General features: G+C 34.4%; 2 long non-coding RNA genes across 2 annotated transcripts in view; both read right to left on the bottom strand.

Annotated features, from left to right (window-relative positions):
• The window catches only part of LOC136290130 (uncharacterized), a 477,979-nt gene that overhangs the window by 158,393 nt on the left and 302,618 nt on the right, over positions 1-16,968 (bottom strand). The gene's annotated exons all lie outside the window — the stretch shown is intronic.
• On the bottom strand, positions 36-9,364 carry LOC136290126 (uncharacterized). The gene is made up of 6 exons (XR_010720982.1): positions 9,305-9,364; positions 8,876-9,024; positions 5,502-5,563; positions 2,973-3,065; positions 1,660-1,735; positions 36-1,561 (listed from the first exon to the last, which is right to left on the bottom strand). It is a non-coding gene; the product is annotated as an uncharacterized lncRNA (long non-coding RNA).

The following is a 16,968-nucleotide window of genomic DNA, read 5'->3' on the forward strand; positions in this document are numbered from 1 at the left end:
TTATTTACATTGGCAAAATGTTTATAAGCCATTATTCTCGATTGGCATAGTCAGTTAAACACAGAACATATATTCTGAATCTTAAATCTATTACTAAAATTTTCAAAACTAGATTACAATTCAGTTGTTCTCCAAACCATTTCAACGATTGAAAGCCACAGGCAAGAAACAATAATTTACAAAAAGTACTTTAAACTCTATTTGGTAACCTCAGAGTACAAAATCAGTTTAGCTTTTCACAGTTTCCTCCAACAGTAAGACTACCATTGCGATCCCAGGCTCATTCAGGACATAAACGTGACAGGAAACTTTAAATCTGTGAATCTACATAAAGTTTCTAGCCTTTCTTTCTGTTTTCAAATATATGCATAAGACTGCATCCTTATTCAGAGTGTTATTACCTATTCTTTCTATGTCTGTCCATTTTAAAAATACATCCATTAGCTTTTCTTCTACATCCATAATCTCTTGTGCAATACTCTACTGTCCAAAGAACAGAAAGTACTTCCATGGTGATTTGTTAAACAACTGAAAATAGATTATCTTGCCCCTGTAGACCCAAAAAATACCAGCCAAATTATTGTTTTATACTTTAACAGCTTTTTTTTTTCTCTCAGATTGGAAGAATTTAACTTACAAAACAGTAAGTTTTTAAAATGTATGCAACTTCACAGCTGCTAGTGTAAATCAGTTATGAAAATACCAGTACCCTAAAGGAAAAAGACAGTGACTAAGCACATGATCATGTAATTAAATTAAGCCACTCAACCTCAATATCATTCTAAAAATACATCTATAGTAAAATATGCTCTAGGATTGAAGAAAAATTGGAAATTAGATCAAAAATTCTTCTCTCTTAAAGAACATAGGAAACATGCCAGAAGAAAAATTAAATCTGAAGCAGTATTAACCATATTGAACTCATAAGTGTAATATTTGACAGTTAATGTTAATGTTACAACTCCTCAACTGGTGTAAATTAGTCCAGTCTCATTAAGGACAACAGAAATACACTAATTTACATGTGCCTAGAATCTCTCCTTAAGGCTTTTTTTCCCTTGGACTAATATATTCATGGAGTTTTAAATAACACTTTATTAATAATAACAAGGAAAATTTCACCCACACTTTCAGTCATCTACAACTTTGAAAGATCATTTCTTAAACCTTCTTTGAATAAACAAAAACTTAACTCCTATAAGCATTTTCCTATGTGGGCCATTCCTTAGAAAATTCCAGTAAAAAACCAACAACATTCTGACTTTCCTAATCTTTCAAATGCTCTCACAAATGAGAAAAAAATGTCCATCAGGAAGATATCCTTCAACCATATATTTCATTTGCCTGTTTTCATTTTTAGTGTGATGACACGCTTTAGTGACTGCAAGATCCAAATTATGGCCAAAGAATTAATTGAACAATCAAGGCAATTGTTATGACATTTGCATTCCTGTCCCCTTCCCTTCTAAAATGAGAACAGGGTAGATGGTAGTGGAGTTGTTTTGTATTGTGACCTGTTGAGTCTGAGAGTAGAACTAAAAGACTGATCAGCGCAGGTTACCTATACACAAGAAAACAGGAAAATGAGAGTACCTAAGACAAAACTCTTGCACGAGCTGTGCTGGGAAGAAGTGCAGAAGGTGTTAAAGATCCATTCACCTTGCAGGTCTACTGAAACCTCTTCTCTTCCTTAGCTGTGTCATTAAATTTATGTGTTGTCTTTTCATCAACTTTCCTGTAAAGCAAGCAAGCTAGAAAGTAAGAAAGAAAGCCTTATATTTAGATAGTGTTTTGCATTAACACGTTAACTTAGTGTAGGACCAAGCTGTGAAGCTTGAAAAAACATACTGCATTATGAATGCTGATAAAAATAAATAAAGTAGAAATATATAGAAAGTTTTGGTAATACATTTAGAGTTCCAAGCATTTTTCAAAAAGCAGGTGTAGAAAAGTATTTATCAAAGGAATCAATTTTGTCTCTGAGAGCTTAAAAAAAATGAGTCCTTTAACAAATAAACATACATGAAGTGAGTTAATTCCCTAAATGTTAGCGAAATCTGAAACCTGACCTTCTGGTTTGGAAACTGATAACTGAAGCAGACAAGAAGCTTTCAGAAAGAAACATCACAGAAAATTGCAGTATACGGTATCCATGGCTCCTGTTTTCATTTTCTTTTTGGAAGTCCTTCAGACAAATAAGGAAACATTATAGCACACAAATAAACACAAAGAATTTCACAGTCTTCTCTGTATGTTATTTGACAGGTTCCACACGTGAGTTTTCTCCATCCTAAAACTAGCTATAGAGCAAATAAATTTAAGAGTAAAAGGTTTTCAATGGAGTCAGGAAAGGAAAGAACTTTGGTTCTTGGTATTTCCGAACAAAGAAAAAATCCTGAGGGTTTTTTTGTTTGATTGTGGGGGGCTTCTATTTGCCTTTTTGTTTGTCTGTTTGTTTTTAAAACAATCTAAATAACAATGTCAAATTAAACATAATTTTTAACATTTGGATACAAGATAAAAATCCCCCATCCACATCACCCTAGTACACACCCTCCACATTGCATGTTTTCCACTATTCTTCTTGGACGATATAGCAAAACTTCACAGAAAATAAGACAAAAATAAAAGAGTACAATTCTTCTGGGGACTATAAACCTAACACCCTCAATACCTATTGCCTGCAGAAGTAGAAATTAACAGAATTACCATTTTCCCAGATCCTTTAAGAGTATTTCTTTTCACGTTTTTCTCAATTTTAGTTACCTCTATCACAGAAGAGGAAATTAACATTGCCCCCTCAGCCACAAAAACTACTGAAAAATCTTATAATTAGTTGGCAAACCATCTGGAAAGAATATATGATAAGTAACAGGAAGGTGATTTTTTCTAATTCTGTAATTTATAAAACTTAAGAATATAGATATTATTTTACATAAAACTTTATAACTTGATAAACCAAAGGAAGTTACCTCTCTGGTACATCTCCACTGTTGATTTTAATGAGACATCTCAGTGAAAATTATATGTTCAGAAATTTGATTTTTTGGACATGGTCAGCATCCCTGGAGGAAGAAGTGACAATGATGACAATTTGTCCTGTATATGTTGGTAGCAGAAAATTTGGCAGCACTGCATGTTTTAAAGTTATGAGCTAAAATATTCCATTTGGGGTATTTGACAATAAAGTGGAATATAGTATTTTATACTATATGTTTAATTAGCCACATTTGGATTACTGTTAATAGTTAGTAGAAAAAAAAATCAAATACCGGTGTTGTGGTTTAAACTCATATGGAAATTAAATCCCACTCAGCCACTACACCCCCTGGCAAGAGCGAGAAAAAAGCAGAGTTTCTGAGTTAAGAAAAATTTGCTTGATAACTGCAATGAGACAAGAAACAAACAGTAACAGAAACAATAGAAGTGATAAAAGTAAGCAAAAGAGAGAGTGGTTCATGCACAAAAAGGAAGTCACCACCCCAACCAAGCTCCTTGTGACCACCAAGACAAAAACAAATTGTGTTTGCCCTTTCTCCCCACCAAAGCCACATCCTCCAGCAATGATATGCATGGTATAGAGTAGCAATCTAGACACACCCAGACAGCCCTAGTGACCCATGGCCACTGCAAGAAAATTCGGATACAAAGGATCCCACAAAGTGAAACTTAAGTAAAAGGAGAAATAAAGTATATTTTTCTAGTAGAAAATAGAAAGTCTGCCTGGGACATCAAGCACTGAAGCTCTAATGTACCTTTTGGTTCAAAATAATTTCTTCAGAGTTCAGATGTGACCACTTTTTTTTTCTTTTTGGCATTATTAAGCAAGTTCTACAAATTCATTAATCTAATATTCATTTGATGATCTATTTTGTAGTGACTGATATTCAGAGCTTTTGATGTTTGTTAGGACAGGAATCATTATTTTACAGAAAAATAGTTCTTAGAATTCCAAATTTATTGCCTGCTTACTATCTGACAGCTAGAAATGAAATCTAGGAGTTTCCCTGAGACTTCAGGACTTTGGGCAACCTAAATAGCTTTTCCAGAAAGCACTTAACTGTCAAGATGGAATTTCAGTTTTCAGGCATTCATTTTAATTAATACATCAACATTTCAAGAACACAAAAAAAAAAATTTATGAAGTATAAGCCATGAAAATCCTGCTACATTTCATGATGCATTATAAAGATTTTAACATCTCACTAAAAAGTATTTTTCTTTCTAGCATAAGTTTCCTTCTTTTCAAATATTTATGAAAATACAGGCTAAAATTCATGGTTTACTGTAGAGATTTATTTTTTCACCTCAGGCATCACCCTTTCATTAAAAAAGATTATCTGTACACCCAGGTGCATGTCTTTGTTTTTTGATCTTTAATATCATAGCAAAGATGCTATAATCTAAAAAATTGTGTACTGCACCACAGAATTTTTAGGTGATCTCAATTAATTTCCTTCCTTACAATTTAAGGAAATAGATTCTACTTTACTATAAAATATTTATGGTTTTAGGAAGGCAAACATTTCAATATATTCAATAACTTTTGTAGGATACCCAGGGAACTCATTAAAGGCCGCGACCTTGACTAAACTTTGTTTAGCCTAGAGGTTACTTCTAATAGTGTTGTGTTTTTCAGAGGTGGTAGTATGACTGCAGAATACTAAATACTTTTTGAAAAATATTGCCTTACCAAAGTAGTTAAAAATGAAAATCACCTCTGGTTTTACTCCAGATACTTTTATTTCACTAGCAAAGGAGATAGAATGAGACTACAGAGAATATATGGACACCGTTGCTCATATTTTGCTAAAACCCACTGTGCTGTACATGCCATGACTGCCATTTGCACACTCATGAAGTCAGTAATGTATAAAGGAAAGATATGATGAAAAGGGAAGCTTTTAGGAGGATCAGATTTGGAGGAGCTTAGAAAAGTTGAACTGAGAAGGCAGAGGTTGTGTGCTCCAAAAAATTGATATAGTAAACCCCATGGGGAACCTGCTCTATATAGAGTCACCCCATGCAGTGTTTTGTAGAACACTGTAACAACTAGCCTGAATGTCTTCCGTCTTCGCTTTTTCTCTCTATTTTCAATGTTTGACAGATAAAAGATTTATTTAAAATAATGGATTTTCAAGCTAGTGGTTTTGTCAAGCTTTTTTTTTTTTTTTTTAAGAAATGTAGTGGAGATTAAGAATTATTATTTGCATGCTAATAATTAAGAACTAGTCAATTTGTCAATCCATTATTAAAACTTTTGCTTCTATGCAATCACTCAGCTATGATACTGACTTAGTCACCATTCTTGCTGTGAGATGAAGCATTTTTAACGGAGAATAGCAAAGAAGAGGTGGTGTAAAATTCAAATCTGGATAACAGTGATTTTTCCTTCTCATTCTCATGTTGTTTCTCTTCCTACCTTTCTGGCTGCTCCTTTTAAGAAGGTCAGTATAGAGGTCTCTAAAAACAGAATGGAAGATGTACAGCAAACAGCTCACCAGAACGTATTGAGTATATGTTGAACTCTTCTTTCCTTCGTGTATGGAAAATTCCTCTAGACCTGAAGGTGTAAAATAAATGCAAAATCCTTTCTTTTCTGAAACATGCAGATTTGAAATATTCCTAAAAACATCTTTGCCTGTTGCACAAAGAGAAGCCTGGAGATATACTTGGGGGAAAGGAAGTGCCACACACCTGATTGTTTACCGAATTTCACTTTCTAGTGTGAATCTCCCAGTGAACTATCACAAAAGTTCTGTGAAGTAAGAGACATTATTTTTTGCTACCTGGAGTCCAAAGTATAAATCATCAACCTTTTAGCATAGATTTATGTTAAAATGATCAATATGAAAAATAGTCAAAAATTAGATATCTCAGAAAAATTTGTGGCTTTTTTGTCAGTTGTGCCAGTGATCTCTCCATAGTAAATCCAAAAATACAAAGAGAAAACCATTGGAGCTGGAAGGATTCCCTTTTGACTGAAGGACAATGTCATGGAGAGATACACAGAGAATCAGCTTTATACTCTCTACTTACCAGTGTTCAAAAATCTTCTGGATTTTACTTTTTAATATAAGATTCCTCACTTCTTTTTAAAGAAATATATTTTTAGTTTTGCAGACTCTGGAAAGCTTTAAATATTCTAACATTCATTTGCTGTATGTAAAATTTCAGATGCCTTGCTTCAGCAACAGGCAATTTTAGAGATTTAACAAAATATTATTACTATTTAAAATCCTTGATGAATACTAGTACTCTTAAATTGTGGGGGCAATAACAGAAACATTATACTGAAAAATCGTTGGTGCCAAACATTTTTAAACTTTTGAGAAAATTTACACATTTATAGGCAGTTTCATATTTCATGCCTTTGTTTACTGACTCTAGATATATGGATGGTTATTACCTGCCACACTGAATGACACTGCAAACAGCTGATTGATAACACAAAGAAATGACTCTCAGATAGAAAGTACCATGCATCTTGTTTTGCATATTCTCAAGGATACTTGTGAATGAAGATTGAAATCTTAATATTTTTTTATGTGAAGAAGGCAGGGACAGTAAGAAAAATCTGGTTTATTTTATAAGGCTTCAATATTATCAATGTAAAAATTCTTGCAAAGGAGACTATATTAATTTTCCCTCCCACTCTCTTTTCTAAATATTACTTTGATCAGTTCTGTTTAGATACTCCTGATGAATATATCTGACAGAAATATTCCACACCTTATCATATGTATGTACACCCTAATTTCTTAAGTTTTCATAGGAAGAAAATAGTATGGACATTCATAATCTATCCAAGGACAGAATGTGATGGACCACATACTGCTCTTGTCTGCTATGATGAAGACAGATCTTCAAGGTAACAGCAAAAGCAGTTCCACTGTCCTTCCTCAAGTAAGCAGTCTCTGCCTGAGTGTTAGAATTACTAAATATATTCAGCGCTTATGGTAATGGAGTAAAATATTTGAAATTTAATTAACACTGCTTTTCTTAGGCCTGGCTTTGCTTCCTCAAGTCAAGTTTCTCCTCACTTGCCTTAGCTCTGCAAAAAGGCTATGTTGTCCAAATATAAATGGCTGCTGCTGAAGCCAGCTTCCTGCATTGCTGGCAATTCAGACAAGTCTCAGAGCAGGCTTAACTCTGTTTTTAATTAAGAGTCTTCATAAAATAATTTAAACCTGTAAAAACATATAACTGAATTAATACTACAATTACTTTTTCGTCTTTTATGTATTTTTAATAATAAATGTGTCATAGATGAATACTGCTGTTAATACTTATTTTTTCATTTTTGAAACAATTTAAGATAAACCTTCTGTTCTTTATGCAGCTTGCACTGATTTTGCCTCCCCTTCTCTTCCAAAAGATTTTAACAGGGTAGGAGAATGTGGCAACCCTTTACTGCAACTCTTATTACCAGAATTTGCAAACCATTTTTTGCTGAACTGTGAAATCAGCATTCCAATTTCAAGCAAACTCTGGTCTTCAGACATGAAAAATAATTATGAGGCCTGGATACTATCAGCCATCAGGTCACCTTTCTTGGATCTTGTTATATTACTTCAAACATACCTTTATCCTGAAACTAAGTTCTTGGAGAGCAGTGATTTTGTTACACTATTCTAAAAATGCAACCTTATACTGCTTAGCATCAAGGAATGTAGGAACATTAATATGTTTTGAGATGAAGCAGTACAGAACACACTACACAGCTGATGTCAGGAAGGCTTGAAAACATGATACAGCAGAGCCATCACACACCAGTTGGGAAGGGTCACCGAAGACAGTCAGATGTGGCTGGTTAAAAATTTTGTGAGACTGTGCTTGTGTAGAAGGTTAACTCTAAAATCTTCCTAGATCTTCAGATCTGTAATCAAGAAGCATTTTTCACACATACTGGACTAGCAAAGATCTTGAGGTTGTTGTGATGTTTGTTTAGTTGCTTTCTCCCTTTACTGCAACTATCTTCCACAAAAGGACTTTAGAAACTCTGTCAGTCTTATCTACAAACATCCTGGCAGACTTAAGTGACATTAAAGATCTTATGTTAGAGGGTGTGCAGATTTTCTGTGTCTTGTGTTACACTTGGGTGTGTAACTGTCTTTGTGTTCTTTCCAGATTATAATTATCCTATTCATAAAATTGGTAGGCTGACACGATGAGCCACTCCAGTCATAGGTTCCTACAAAAAATCTATTTTTGACACCTTTTTAGAGTCTTATGCCAACAATTCTAGCACAGATTCAATTTTAAAATTTAAAATTTTAAACATTTCTCTTACAGAAATTTTTTCCCCAGTCAAAATTTACAGATAAATGAATGATTTCAGAACATTCCTTTAACTTCAGGTGAGCTCTGCTTGTATTCCTAAAGTTTTCCTGACTAGATGCTTGTTTGGAACATAAATCGTCTGGATTATCACAGAATTATGGAATTACCCAAGCTGAAAGGACTGAACTGAGTGCCCTAATTCAGCTGCCTGCACAAATCTCAGCTAAGAGGCCATGCCAGGTGTGCAGAGAACAAACAGGATACTGTTTGTTCTCAAAAACCTCTGAGGGCGGCCAGAGTGCATAAACTCTATTCCAGGCCACGAGTGTCCTAATGACTGAGGTGGCTTACCTTGTCTGACTGCTGTACGTTCGCCCACCCATTCCCTCACTCATTTTCCTGAATAAGATAGAGACAGAAAATAAGATGGAAAAAGCTCAGAGGTAAAGGAAAAGACAAAGAGTTTAATTATCATACACCTTCACAGGCACTGCAAACTGAGTTTGGGAAAATTAGTTTATTGCAAGCTAACATGGATTTTGCTAGTGAGAAACAATGAAAAAAAATTAGAAGAGTATTTTCTTCTACTCACCCTCTTTTTTCTAGGCTTGATTTTACTCCCTCATTCCCCCATTGAGCAGGGAGGTTGGAGCAGATGACACCTCTCCAAGGTCACTTCCCACCCTGCCCACTCTGTGCCTACATCTCTGGGATACATGCCAGTTTCACTTCTGGTTGAACCTGTCCACAGGAAAATGACAGCCACATCCCTGAGCCTCGGAAAAGACCCTTGGTCCCAGCCTGGGTTCCAGCACCTGAGCAGGAGGGAGGCCCAGAACTGCAGTAGTAGGAGGCTGCTTTTAACATCCATATTTCACATTGCAAGTTAAATAAATCACTAGCTAAATCTGAGTCTATAAAGGAAATCCTACAACTGTTTTTTTGTCTGTAAAATTAATAAGCACAATATGGTCTTAACAGCACAAACAGAAGGACAAAGAATAGCAACAAAACATCACACCTGTAGGCTAACACCTATATAGACTTAAAATCTCTTATCCATTTTTGAGCCTAATCCACTTGTCTGTCCTTAACAGCAATTGCATCCTCACTTATTAATGAGTTTTGAATAATTAGGTTTAGCTGCATGTAATTAGTTTCCAGCTGGCAGTGATCAAAGTTGCATTGAATGGTGATGAATTCTGTAAAAAAATTAAATAAAGAAACAAAACCACCTTTTATTGTCAGTTTTTTCTTCATATTTCCTCCTGACTTGCCCACTTGGGACTATAAAAGGCTTTTAAATAGTGCTTAGGACTTCGTTAAATACATTGAGTTTTAATAGTAAAATGCTGTTTGCTTTTGACACAAAAGCTGCATAAATGTCTGCATACTCACTATTTTAGGCTCCTCTCTATCTTTTGTTCTTATTTCTCTCAATGATGAAAAATTCAGGAATAGCCCTAAGATTTTTGTTTCTGATTTCTCTAAAATTAAAGGTTTTAAGGTGAAATGTAATTAGTTTTTATTGGATGAGAGTAAAGTATCAGTAGATGAAGATCTGTCAGACAAATCTAGAATTAAATAAATTGTTTATTACAGAATGCCGTCCGTGGAATTCTGGGCCACCTTTTATGGGTTCATGAAGTTCTTGTGAGCATGATTTAATTTCATTTACTTTAAGAATTTTGATAGAATAGTAACTAATTCTTTCATTAAAAGAACACTGTTTTAATTCTTGATAAACATGCAGGCACATAGCTGTCTTTTTTTATCTTTTCTTTTTTTCTCAGTCATATTTATCTCATTTTGCCCACCAGGTTATTGGTATATCTGTTCTGTTATTGACTTTCAAAAGGGGTTTTTTGTATTTCGTGCTACTTATTTCTGATTATATATTTCAGGTTTTATTCTTATCTCCTTAGAGGAAATACCCAAGTATTAAATTATTTTAATACTGTTAATTTCCTTCTACAAATCCTTTTTTATTTCCCTTTCAAATGTCTTGAACATACTTTTAGAAAACTAAAGAAATAAAAGAAATTCTATGGATTTTTATAATTCTCTTTGTAGTTTTTTCATTCTTTCAACTCTCTTGGCCTTTCTGTTCTGTTTGGCTTTGTCCCTCGTATCTCAGTAGATGCTTGGAAATGTTTGTAGTAGAGATTAGAATACAATTGGGTAGATGAGCTCTAAAACTTGTCCTAAAAAAATGCTTCATTTTCATGATTCACTGAATTGTCTTTCCATTGTAAAGTACTGCGGGAGGAGCAGAGAACTAGTTATAATGACAGCAATTTTAAGTAGATAGAGTAGATTTTTTTCCTGGATAATCAACAGAAAGAAGGCAAAACAAGCAAACTCAACAAAAAGATAGAGCTTAGACTTTAAAACAAATCTTTACTCTTCAATCATTTTTTTTGATTAAGTACCTGTATACTTTCCAGAAGTACAAAATAAGGGAAAAAAATCTTATGAAGGAAAACCTGGAAACAATTTTTAGGAAGAATTTTGTCTAAGATCTACATGTTCCTGGTATTTTGCTCTATGAACGTCAGGAAGGATACAGTAGTGTTCCTCTGTCCTGTATTCTCTTTCATTCTTCTTTTCTGACCTTTTAAAATAGCATATTTATATCTCCTATATTTATTTCATGGGATTTAGTATTTTGCATCTGAATTAATGGATCAGTTTCAGAGTTGTATGCACTTGTCTGAAAGCAGAAAAATTGCATCAAATACATGAGTGTTTTATGTATTTCCAATGGGACAGTCTTCCCCTCACCTTCATTTTTTCCAGAAATTAATTCTTCAGTGCATATCTATCTCCTATGAGAGTTTCCTTTTCAAAATTTGCACTAGATTGTTAAAATGTTCATGTCTTTGATGTTGTGTAACTACTATGAGTGATGTTTAGTATCTTTAAAAGGAAAGAAATTACCTCCATGGTATTTAGAACAAACCTTAACAAAAACTAGAATCTTTAACCTCTAACTGGATGTTTTTATTCACGTGTTAGCCTGCAGAGAGAATAGATAGGGTATCTAATAGCAGAAACAATCTGTGTTATGTTTAATATTCTTTTTTGCTAGGGAAATAGATTAATTAATTGATAGAGATTTTCTAGATTTCATACAAATCTATCGTAACATTGTCTGAATTGTGAATCAGTCCTTTACCTTCAACTTTTACAGATACATGAACCAAGAAGGATCTGCTCTGTTATTTTTCTATCTTCCACTTTAGAAAAAAAAAAAATCCATAATACTTAACCTAATATAAATTATCAGATAGTGGTTCTGAGAAGTTTGAAGTGCTTATGTACATTTTGGGATGTGCTTCCTTGCCATAGAAATTGTTGAGGCAATATTTGCTTTCTAATTCTTCATGTCCACATTCCTCTTTATGAAAGGAGCAAAATTCAAGACATTTATGGTTTTCAGGCTTTTAATTGCAAACAGTATCAGATGCTTCTTAACCATTGCAAACAAAACAAGGGCTTGGTAACATATTGTAAAAAACATTCAAATATATGTAAAATTCAATGGTCAAATTGTCTCGCTCCTTTCATGTTACAGCAGAAGAGGTTTTGTCACTCTGTGATAAGTCCATGTATTGAAAAAGTGTAAAGAAAAAGAATGCAAACACTCAGATATAACCAAAGCCAAAGTTTAGAAATAATTCCTTCATCCTGTCTTTCTCTTAGTGTGAAAAAAACCACCAGGCTATCTAATAGTCCAGTCAATAAGCAAGGTGTCATTTTCAAATTGGATCTTTCTTTGCTGCAATTTTGTCTACATTTTACCTCTTTTTGTCTGCGACCTTAGTAACACAGTTTTGGCAGGTAATCTTTCACAGAGAAAAATTTAGGCTCTCAAACAGTTTATATTGGGAATCAAGAAACTTTTCCCCTAACACTGAAAAATAGATTTTGTTTCCAAGGCAGCTATCCAGCATACTACACTAAATACCACTCTCCTAATATATCAGTTAGATATTCTGTTAACTATCCCCAGCAAGACATTTTCTGTCTAACTGACCAGTACTGCCATTCTTAGCTTGGTACTCTCTTGATTCTCTGAATCCATCTCCTGATTTGTTTTGTGAATTCTCTTGGGAAAGAATAATTTTGTTATGTCTTTGCAACGTATGTATCAATGGATCCCAAGCCCATACTTACAATTCTTAAGTATTACAGCAAGAAAAATAATTAAAAGTATTCCTCAATAGTCACATCATAGATACTTGGCTACAAACCAAGTGTGGACTACACAGATTACAAAGCTAGAGCAAATAAGAAAGTCCTTTGCTACCAGACACTATTAAAAAGAAAGCAACTGACGTCTCCAGCTGGCATAAGTTTTTAATTATACTTCCGCAATATCTAATTGCAAATGAACTTCTGTATTTTTTATAGTCAAAATCTTGTTTATGGGCAAAAAGCAAGCATACCATATGGACCAACAGAAGTATCTATATGGGCATGTAAAGCAAAGATTATGGATAAAAAGCTCTATAGATAGATGTGTAAAACAAATAAATTAATGTCAGTATAACTGAAATCTTAACAATATAATTATTATTAGTCCAGATCTAAATGTTTCACATAAAATAAAAAAAAAAAAAAAGAAAAAAGACTGGATATAATCTGTTATATGCTGACATTTTCATTTCTACTCCTTTGCAAAAATGTAGAGTTTATGCAATCTTATTACATAAACAACATATGAGCCATTCTTTTGGTTGAATTCAATTTTTTAAACTGATTTCCACTTTTTAAATTAACAGCTCCCTCCATTGTAGAGTTAAAAAGATTGTCTCTTCCTTTGAAAGATTTTACTACAATTCTCAGCCTATTTTTGCCTTCTCTAAAGTGGTCTAATGTTTACAGTTTTAATACATTTCTTTACAGCAAGTGAACATTTCAAAACTGCTCTTAACTTTAAGGAGATTTTTAAAGATTAAACCTCAGAGTCTCAGTTCTTCTCTTAAATGTTTGATGAAGTAGTAATGGGAGAATTATATTATTTTTAGGACCACATGATTGGCACATTATGCCATCTGATATGAAAATGGATTGCTGCTGATTTCCTTCATTGTGTGCTGCTGCCAAAAATTTATGTGTCAGCATGGTAATAGTACTTTTACCAGTCACATCTGAGCACAGAATTTCTAGCTGAAGGAGAGTTCTGAGACATGGAATTAAGGAAAGAAATAGAAAATTTTCTGACCTCCTTTTCTAAGGACATATCTCAATACAGTCTTTTCATGGGCAAAATTTAAAAACCTAAGAAATAATGTGAAAGACAGAAATTCAGAATTTTTATTTGTACTGTACAAAATCTGCATTGAAGCCTAGCACCATTTAAGGGAGGAGTTGGAAATGTTCTCCCACACTCACTGATGTACATTTTCAGTCCTTAATCACTCCCTTATAGAGACAAAATCCATTATATTCTTATTTCTAGAAAGCAGGATTTTTTCTCCTGAAACAGTTAACAATTGAGCATAACCCACTGATATACTGCAAAACTTTCTCCATGTAGTGGTGGTGTTTTTTTCAGTCTGAATAAAAATGGGACAAAGGTGGGATTATTCAAGCCTCTATTTTTCCACTAGACCTTAAACAATTTACACTGCATGGTTCTCTCTATACTTACAAAAAATGCATTCCTTTTTACTTTCCCATTAGTAAGAATGATGATAATTTTTTCTTTGTGGTTGTTTTGTTTTCTTTTCTCAGCTTATACTGGGATTGATGGTATGGACTTTGCTAAAATGCTCTATTTGTGCTTGTTTTGCTGGTCTTCAGAGGACTCTTGTACAGTCAGTTCCAGGCAGTCTTCTGGCAACGAAAATGGAATGCATAATTGTACTCAGCGGATAAGAATTCAAGTGCATTGTTTTGTTTCTTCTTAAATCACTAATATTCCCTAGGAACTAGCTTGTTGTGAATAAGATCCTGTTTCTCTTTTTCTTACCATTTGTATTCATTCATTACAACCATTGTAATTATACAGCAAAATGTGTTTTAGTTTGCATTTTTAAAATATTTTATCTATTATGTGGGGATTGCAGTAACCCAAAGCTGATTAGAATTTAAGGTGGGAAGATGCAAATTTACTATTGTCTGCAGTACATGTATGGGGACAGTGCCATCTCTCTAGGAAGGAAAAAAAAAATGTAGGAGAAGGAAGGAAGAAAGAAATTTTTGAGAGATATTTGCTTATTGTTTTTTCTTGCTTATCTGAATGTTCTGATTGCCAGATGTATTCATAAATAGACTGAGGCTTTCACGGTACTTGCTGCATGTAATGATCAGCAAGCCTAGGCAGGTTACAATACAGTATAAAGTTAAATGGATTCATAAAATTAGGCAACTATTTGAAGAATTAGTGTATGTTTAATAATTGGGGTTTTTTTTCTTTTTTAGCATCTTAGAAAATTTCAATGGCAGTTACCGGTGAAATAATGAAATCAATTAGAAAAAAATCAAAAATTATTCAGAGAAGAAAAAACTGAATAAAAAATCAAAAATAACATCTTTTTTATTTAGAAAGACAAAATTATTGCAATTATCCTGTGGAGAAATATTTTTGATAATAATCTTCTTGTTAAGTATGTTGAAAAGGCAGTCTTGACAAATCAAAATACGATTGAAATAAACTACTAGTTAATAGTATTCATTGAAGTCAGCTGATATCTAGAATTAGGTTCTAGATTCTGTCAAAGCAGAAAAGATTACAGAATCAAATATACTGGAAAAAACCTCTGACATCATAAAATCCAATCTTTGACCAAACACAGTCTATGATCTCTGAAATCATAACTTCCAGTCTATTACCAAACACCACCATGTCAACTGGTTTATAGAACTAAGTGCCACATCTGGGGATGGTGAACACTCTATTACAGACAGGAAAAAGTATTGCTGTGAAAAAAAAATTGGACATGTTTACCGGATCTGGGTTACACACAAGGGAAAGACCTTATGTTTTTTTGTTACATTATGATCATTGTAAACTCCTTTGGGGATGGTGACTCCACCCCCCCCCCCCCCCCCCGGCAGCTCATTCTGGTATCTAATCATCCTTTCCATGAAGAAATTCTTTCTAATGTCCAACTTAAACCTTCCCTGAAGTAGGTCGAGGTAATTCCCTCTTGTTCTATCACTTGTTATCTGGGAGAAAAGGCCAAACTCCACCTAGTTACAACCTCCCTTCAGACAGTTGTGGAGAGTGGTACGGTCACTCCCAAATTTCCTCTTCTCCAGGCTAAACCCCAGTTCTCTCAGCCACTCCTCACAGGACTTGTGCTCCAGACCCTTCACCAGGTTTTTCATCCTACTCTGGACCCATTCCAGCACCTCAATAACCTCCCTGAACTGAGGGGCCCAGGACCGGAGCCCTCGAGGTATGGTCTCACCATGCTGAGTACAGGGGACAGTCAAGGCCCTGGTCCTGCTGGCCACACTTCAGCTGATCCAGGCCAGGTGCCACTGGCCTTCTTGGCTACCTGAGTCACTGCTTGTTCCTGTTCATCCAGATGTCAACCAGCAACCCCAGGTCCTTTCCCACTGGGCCTCTTTCCTGTCACTTTGTCCCCAGCCTGCAGCTCTGCAGGGGGTTGTTGTGCCCGAAGTGCAGGATCCAGGACTTGGCCTTATTAAATCTCATATTGCTGGATTGGGCCCATCAATTCAGCCTGTCCAGGTCTTTCTGCAGTGCCCTCCTACCCTCCAGCAGATCCAACCCAGCTTGGTGTCATCCACAAAATTGTTTATGGTAGATGCAATCCCCTCATAGAGATCATCGATAAAGATACTGAACTGGGCCCAACAGTGATCTCCAGGGGACACCACTAGTGACCACATGAAGGTCACAGATCTGCTATATATGAAGGATTAGAATTGCTGATGTGGTACTCCAAAACCAGGGAATAATTATCTTTGTGGACAAAATCCACAAGACCTTTTGTGGACAAAAGGTTTTTCAGTGGGACAACAAAGATTCTGTCTTGATAAAGATAAATGAATTAATGGGCCATATTCTACTTTTTAATAGCAAGTTCTCCCTAGAAAGAAAGGATATTTAAGACTTGTTGTCAGCTTCATGTGTTTAATCTTGAATCTTAATTCTTCCCCAACCAGGTAACTTCTACTGATTACTATTTGAAACAGGAAACTTCTGGTTAGTACACATTTGTATTTCAATACAAGTTTTACCTTCATATTCTTCCTGTAATATGATAATGATGTCACAAAAGAACATAAGGTCTTTTAGTTGTGTGTGACCCAGCTCCAATTAACATGCCCAGTATTTTTTTAAAATTTTTCTGTCTAAAATACAGTCCTATATTCAAGTTTTGTTTCACTGTATGCAGAATGTTTTTATTCTACGTGTCTTTGCCACAAAAACTAAAAGGAGAAGAGAGGCATTTTACATGAGTTGTCTTAATTTTCTATATGATAATTCATAATGGCTCATTTTTCCTTTGTGATTCATATACAAGATCCAAAAGGAAAAGATGATTTTTCATTTTTCACATTTTTGCTTCATAACCTCAATTTTTGAGGTTATAATTGACATAAATGTTTCACCACAATTTGTTCTTCTGTGTTTCAACATCACTTATTTTTGTATTGTATTTTCTTCATCAAGAAATTAAATAAAGGAACTTATACAAA

This window comes from Chamaea fasciata, unplaced genomic scaffold (genome assembly GCF_029207755.1).
Source record: "Chamaea fasciata isolate MVZ Bird 193981 ecotype frontalis unplaced genomic scaffold, bChaFas1.0.hap1 SCAF_5, whole genome shotgun sequence".
In the NCBI taxonomy this organism is placed as follows: Eukaryota; Metazoa; Chordata; class Aves; order Passeriformes; family Sylviidae; genus Chamaea; species Chamaea fasciata.